This window comes from Sapajus apella, unplaced genomic scaffold (genome assembly GCF_009761245.1).
Source record: "Sapajus apella isolate SASKATOON/1434 unplaced genomic scaffold, GSC_monkey_1.0 scaffold33, whole genome shotgun sequence".
Taxonomy (NCBI): domain Eukaryota; kingdom Metazoa; phylum Chordata; class Mammalia; order Primates; family Cebidae; genus Sapajus; species Sapajus apella.
The window spans coordinates 6,753,908-6,760,577 of NW_022436973.1; the positions used below are offsets into that span (position 1 = coordinate 6,753,908).

The 6,670-nt window shown below is 52.8% G+C and overlaps 1 long non-coding RNA gene across 3 annotated transcripts in view; it reads left to right on the forward strand.

Annotated features, from left to right (window-relative positions):
* The first annotated feature begins 1,151 nt into the window (after positions 1-1,151).
* Positions 1,152-6,670, forward strand: part of LOC116562742 — a 72,537-nt gene continuing 67,018 nt past the window's right edge. For 2 of the 3 annotated variants that reach the window (XR_004274083.1, XR_004274084.1), the window contains exons 1-3: positions 1,152-1,667; positions 2,151-2,257; positions 3,166-3,262. This is a non-coding gene — a long non-coding RNA (uncharacterized LOC116562742). The remainder of the gene's footprint in view (positions 1,668-2,150; positions 2,258-3,165; positions 3,263-6,670) is intronic. The other variant, XR_004274085.1, reaches the window with a different exon arrangement.

Here is a 6,670-nt window from a genome sequence, read left to right on the forward strand (position 1 = left end):
CTTCCCCCGCAGCTTGGGGCTGGCAGACTCTTCGGGGCGCGGGGCCGGCCGAGCGTGCGCGCTCGGCTTTGTGCTCCGAACTCGGCCCGGAGGGGGAGGGGAGGGGAGAAGAGGGGAGGGGGCTGGGCTCCCACCTCCGCGCCGCCCCCCCCCCCCCCGCCTTGCGCCCAGACTCCATGTTGGCCGCCCCCTGCCCCCGAGACTGAGCGTTTCTCCTGCCGGAGGCTCCGCTCACCCCTGGCCTGCCCGAGGGTCCCGGCGCGAACAAACTTTCTCCGGGGCGCCGGCCCCACGCGCCCCGCTTCCTTGGCCCGCCTGGGAGTGACAGATGCCTCGGAGACAGACTTTCCTTTGTTCCAAAGGAAAGGGGAACTCGCGCGGGCTCCCCAGGGCCCCCCCGCTCCGGGCCCTTCCCGCGGCCCCCACCCCCAGCTGTCACTCTTGGCCGCCCCCTCCCTGGCTCGGAGGCGGGGGGGCCCTACCGGCGGTTAGCAACGTGCACTTTTGAAACCAAACAAATCCGCCCCCCCCGCGCGCTCACTCAGGTCTGGCGCAGGAGCGGCCCTCTCCCGGGGTGGGATCCTAGGGAGCTGGGCCCCCACCAGGGCCCCGAGCGGGCTTCCTCCCGGGGGCTGGAACCGCAGCGCCGTCCAGACTCACAAACACCTCTCGGGGGCCGCCGGGACTCACTAACACCCCCGAGCTCACACACCCCCAACTGCAAGCGCCAGGACGACGCCCCCTCCCCCGCCCGACCGAGAGAAAGAAACTTTTCAAGTTGTCCGCGCACCCCCACCCCCATCTGGCCCCCTCTTGCTCCCTGCACTGACTTTTCCGAGCGGCTTTCGGGTTCACGCGGCCTAGGGCTCGGCGCTGGACGTTCCGGCGGGGGGGCAGGGGGCGCCGGGGGCGCGCGCCGCGTACCTGCCCGGCCTGACACTCGGCCTGACAGCTCGCGGCTGGAAAGCACCTCGCGGCCTGACGTCAGATCCCCTCTCCTCCCCCCGCGCCCTCCGTGCCCTCCCCCACCCGCCCTGAGGGAGAAAACAAACTTTGTGCGGAGCGCGGCGAGCTGCGCCCACCCCCTGAGGGGCGGGCCGACGGCGCCGAGGGGCTTCGCCCCGCCCAGCGCGCCCGGAGGGGGCGGGGCCTCGGGCACCTTCTTCCTGCGCCCACCCCGCCCTCAGGAATGCTGCATGGCCTCCCCCGAGCGGCGGTGGGAGCCTCGGCCCGGGAGAGCACGCTTGGGGGCAGGAAGTGGCCCGGCCCTCCTTGTGGAGGGCGTTTCCGGAGCGCCTACTGTGCTCCTCGCTGGGGTGGGGGTCGTTACCGAAGGGGGAACTCCTGGAAATTCTAACTTTTGTCAGTTCGCGCCCCGCACCAGACGTCCTGCCGGCTTTTCGATTGCTCTCATTGCCTCGAGGGGAAACTGAGGCCAGTTAGTCCGGGCAGTTAACCGCAGCTGATAAAGAACTGGGCTGTGATGGGGACGCCTGTTATGCCCTCAAGGGCCTGTAGAGTCTGGGAGGCCGCCTTCCGCCCTAAGCTCAGAAAGCACGTTGTTGGGCTCACAGGGAGGCTGCCAGAGGTGAAAACAGCCAACGCTTTCAACGATGCTGTAAGGGGCACTTCGTGTGTGACATCCCGTCTCATCCTCGGGTGATGGGGTAGGTGCTGTCCTATGTAAGTCTCTGGCTTACTCAGCCTCAGAGTGGGTCTTGATTTGCTTTTGTCACACAGTCAACCGGTGTCATTCAGGCCAGGTCGGTCGATAGTGAAGCCTGAGCTCTTACCCCTTGTGCCCGGCCTCAGACAATCAGTCGAGGAGCTCCCCGAGTTACTGCCTGGTTTCTTTTTCCTCTTCTGCCGGTTACATCCTACTCCAGATGGTTTTCCTTGACCTCCCCAACCCCGGTCAGCACGGTCTTACTCGGCTGTCTGCTGTGGGTACCATATACTGTGAAATACCTGTTAACCAACTTCCCTAGGGCATCCCCCCACGTCCCCCAGCCCTCTATCTGGACAGGCCTAGGCCTGTATATCTAGGGCCCTTGAGCTTGGAAATTGCCTTGAAAACAGCTTTTGGTCTTAATTGCCCTTTAGCAATGGAGAACTGTGGAAACAAAACTCTTAATTTTTTTTCCAAACAGGCCCTAAGCCAATCAGAATGTTGATTAAAGGATTGTTAAGGTTTCACCTGGACACCCCATCGAAGCCAGACTCCCTGCAAATGTTAGAAACCTTCTCACAGCAGCAGGTGAGATGTCAGTGGCACTGCCCGTTGCTCTTCATTTCACAGAGAGGGAAACTGAGGCCCACAGTGTGGGTCAGAAACAATTTTTTGGCCAAATAAATGGTGCTTCCTCCACGGCCCTCTGAAAGAAAAAGCCAGATCTGGGTTGTCTTCAGTAAGAAATGTAAAACCCATGGGCCTTAACTTCCAGGAAATGTATGGGACCGGAACCTTCAGAAGAGGGGAGCTCCAGGGGAAATGAGGTGAGCCTGGAGAGGGGACTCTGGTAGTGGCCACTGAGCTTGAACCCCAAACTAGGCATTTTCTCCTGTGTGCCTCAAAGCCACACTCTGTCGTTTTTAGGGAAGTCACTGGGGGACTGGGCTAGAGGCAGAGGCCTCACCCAAAAATTGTGCCTGCAGCAGCCCCTTCGACCAGTGCTTCCCAAGTTTGGTGCTAGATGAGGTTGGGGAAATGGAAAGGAGTCACTGCCTCCTCCTCCACCTAAGAGCTGCATAACAAAAAACGTATAGCCCCTCCAGATTGCCTCCTGGAGGATGGGGTAGGGGTGGAGGGAGCCTGGGAGCCGGTCAGATTTTGCGCATAAACTAGCTTCACAGGTAAAGCCTAAGGACAGAGTTTGAGAATTACTGTGTAAAGTTTCTCAACCAGTAAGTATCAGCATTTAAAATGTGTGGATTCTCTAAGCCAGTAATTCCACTTCTAGGAGTCTATCTTTAGAAGTAGCTGTACAGGCCCGGCGTGGTGGCTAATGCCTGTAATCTCAGCACTTTGGGAGGCGGGTAGATCACCTGAGGTCAGGAGTTCAAGACCAGTCTGGTCAACATGGTGAAACCCTGTCTCTAAAAACAAAACAAAAAGAAGCAGCTGTTCAACAAAGATAAATACTTATAGATGATTGTTCTTTACAGAACTGTTCGGGGAAATTGCAAACAGCTAAATACCCCTCACCAGGAGCTGGTTCCTTATAGCAACTCTGAGACCTCTACTGCGGGCTTTTAAAATGGGGTAAGTCTCTGCGTGCCAATCTAGGGGCATGGCCAACGTATATTTATTGACAGCTTACAGTGTCTCAAGAAGGAGGGACTTTGGACATACTTGATGAGAACTTTTGTGGGAAAATTTCTTCCAAGTGATAAGTTATTTTGTTGTCATTTTTCTCTCCCACCCTTTTTTTTTTGAGACACAGTCTTGCTCTGTCACCCAGGCTGAAGTGCAGTGCAGTGACACGATCTCAGCTCACTGCAACCTCTGCCTCCCGGGTTCAAGTGAATCTCCTGCTTCAGCCTCCCGAGTAACTGGGACTAAAGGCGCCCACCGTCATGCCTGGCTAATTTTTGTGTTTTTAATAGAGACGGAGTTTCACCATGTTGGCCAGGCTGGTCTCCTGACCTCAACTGATCCACCCACCTCAGCCTTCCAAAGTGTTGGAATTACAAGTGTGAGCCTGGCCTTCTCCCCCTCTTTCTAAATTAAAAAGAAACATTGTGATAATAAGCTCTCCCCACCTTTTTTTCCCCATATATGAAGAAACTGGGTTGATAAGGGAAGAAGAGACTTGCCTGATACCGAGTTTGGGGTCCTGACCCCTGAGAGGAAGCTGGGAGAGAGTAGGAGAAGAAGGAAGGGCATCCAAGCCCAGCCCAATCTGGCTGCCCAGGTCATCTAAGTCAGTTCCGTGTCTCCATACCAGAAAAGCCCAAAACCAGAGACTCTTGGATATGGGGCTCCAGGTTCATCCTGCCAGTTTCTAGTGAACTTGGTGATCATATAGGTTCAAATGAATAAATCCACCTTTGTTAAAAACAAAAAAAAAAACCAAAAAGTGAGCTGCTTCCGGTTTTGTTTTTTTTTTGGGGGATGGAGTTTTGCTTTTGTTGCCTAGGCTGGAATGCAGTGGTGCGATCTTGGCTCACTGCAACCTCTGCCTCCCAGGTTCAGTCAATTCTCCTGCCTCAGCTTCCTTGATTACAGGCGTGCGCCACCATGCCCAGCTAATTTTGTATTTTCAGTACAGACGAAGTTTCACCATGTTGGCCAGGTTGGTTTCAAACTCCTGACTTTAGGTGATCTGCCTGCTTTGGCCTCCCAAAGTGCTGGGATTACAGGGGTGAGCCACCTTCCTGGCCACCACTCTCTTTTTGATGGAAGTGAGGAAAGGCACCAGCATTCACTAAGAGTGCATATGAGCCAAGTCGAGTCTTGGGATAAAGGAGAAGATGGGGTTCTGTGAGGTAGAGGGAAGAGTCCAGCAAAGGCCTGGGAAAGTGACTAATTTAGGAAACAACTGGATTGGTTGAGATGGAAGGGCCGAGAAGGCCAGGATGAAGAATTTGGATTTGGCCCTGTGGGCAGTAGAGTCCCAGCAGGTTCCTGCCGAATGCTGTGAAGAGACTGGAGGGAGGGTAGGTGGTGACTCAGCTCTGGGTAACTGAGACCAAGTGGATGGAGACCTGCCTCTGCGATCTAAGAGATTTGTGGCTGTTATATGAGGTTCTGCATTTTCATCTAATGTTGATAGGTGGAATTCCACATCTTCCTCCTGAAAAGTCTTGTAGTATCTTGTTGGTCAACCACAATTTGCTTAGCTTTCTCCTAGTTGTTGGGTATTTACTCACTTAACTAATTTCTGAGTGCCCACTTGTGTCTGGCTGTGTGCCTAAGGCTTCACAGCTGAGCTTATCCTGAAGTCTTTGGGGGACAGTATTTTGTGGTGAAAGGTCGGTGGCACTGGGACTTGGTTAGTAGCCAGGTGATTTAGGCAAATCAGCCACACCTTCTGAGCCTCCATTTTCTCATGTTTTGGAAATATAAGGGTTTGGTGAGAGTCAAAGAAAATAGGCACATCCCTTGTTTTATTATGCCTTGCTTTTTTGTGCTTTGCAGATACTGCGTTTCTCACAAATTGAAGGGTTTTGGCAACCCTGCGTTGAGCAAAGTCTCCCGGCATCATTTTTTCAAAAGCATGCTCAGTCTGTGTCTCTGTGCCACATTTTGGTAATTCTTGCAATATTTCAAAGTTTGTTGTTATATCTAATATGGTGATCTGAACTCAATAATCTTTGCTGTTACTATTGTAATTGTTTTGAGGCACCATGAATGATGCCTGTTTAAGAGGGCAAACTTAATCCATCAATATTGTATGCATTCTAACTGTTCCACCAACCAGCTGTTTGAAATTAGTAACCCTACAATAGCCTCTAAGTGTTCAAATGTAAGGAAGAGTTGCAAATCTCCCACTTCACATCAAGGGCTAGAAATAGTTAAGCTCAGTGAGAAAGGCATGTTGAAAGACAAGATAGGCCTTTTTTTTTTTTTTTTTTTTTTTTTTTAAGTTTTTAGTAGAGACGGGGTCTCGCAATGTTGTCCAGGCTGGCTTCCAACTCCTGGGCTCAAGTGATCCTCCTGCCTTGGCCTCCTAAAGTGTTGGGATTAAAGGCTTGAGCCACCATGCCCTGCCTCTGGTGAAGCACTTTTATTTTTCCTCAAGAACTATTGGCTGGGTGTGGTGGCTCAAACCTGTAATCCCAGCACTTTGGGAGGCTGAGTTAGGTGGATCACCTGAAGTCGGGAATTCAAGATCAGCCTGGCTAACATGGTGAAACCCTGTCTCTATAAAAATACAAAAACTAGCTGGGCGCGGTATCTCAAGCCTGTAATCCCAGCACTTTGGGAGGCCGAGGCGGGTGGATCACGAGGTCAAGAGATCGAGACCATCCTGGTCAACATGGTGAAACCCCGTCTCTACTAAAAATACAAAACATTAGCTGGGCATGGTGGCGCGTGCCTGTAATCCCAGCTGCTTAGGAGGTTGAGGCAGGAGAATTGCCTGAACCCAGGAGGTGGAGGTTGTGGTGAGCCAAGATCGCACCATTGCATTTCAGCCTGGGTAACAAGAGTGAAACTCCGTCTCAAAAAAAAAAAAAAAAAATTAGCTGGGCTTGACGGCAGGCACCTGTAGTCCCAGCTACTCAGGAGGCTGAGGCAGGAGAATTGCTTGAACATGGGAGGTGGAGGTTTCAGTGAACTGAGATCAAGCCACTGCACTCCAGACTGGGCGACAGAGCAAGACTCCATTTCAGAACAAACAAAAACTATCTGGGTAGGTGTGGTGGCTCATGCCTGTGATCCCAACACTTTGGGAGGCCGAGGTGGGAAGGTCTCTTGAACCCAGGAGTTTGAGGCCAGCCTGAGCAACATAGCAAGACTCCATCTCTGCAAAAAATAGTCAGCTGGGCATGGTGGTGAATGTCTGTAGTCCCAGCTACTCGGGAGGCTGAGGTGGAGGAAGGCTTGAGCTCAGAAGGTTGAGGCTGCAGTGAGGTATAATTGTGCCACTGCACTCCAGCCTGGGTGAAAGAGTGAGAACCTGTTTCAAAAAAAAAAAAAAAAAAAAAAAAAAAAAAAAAAAAAAAA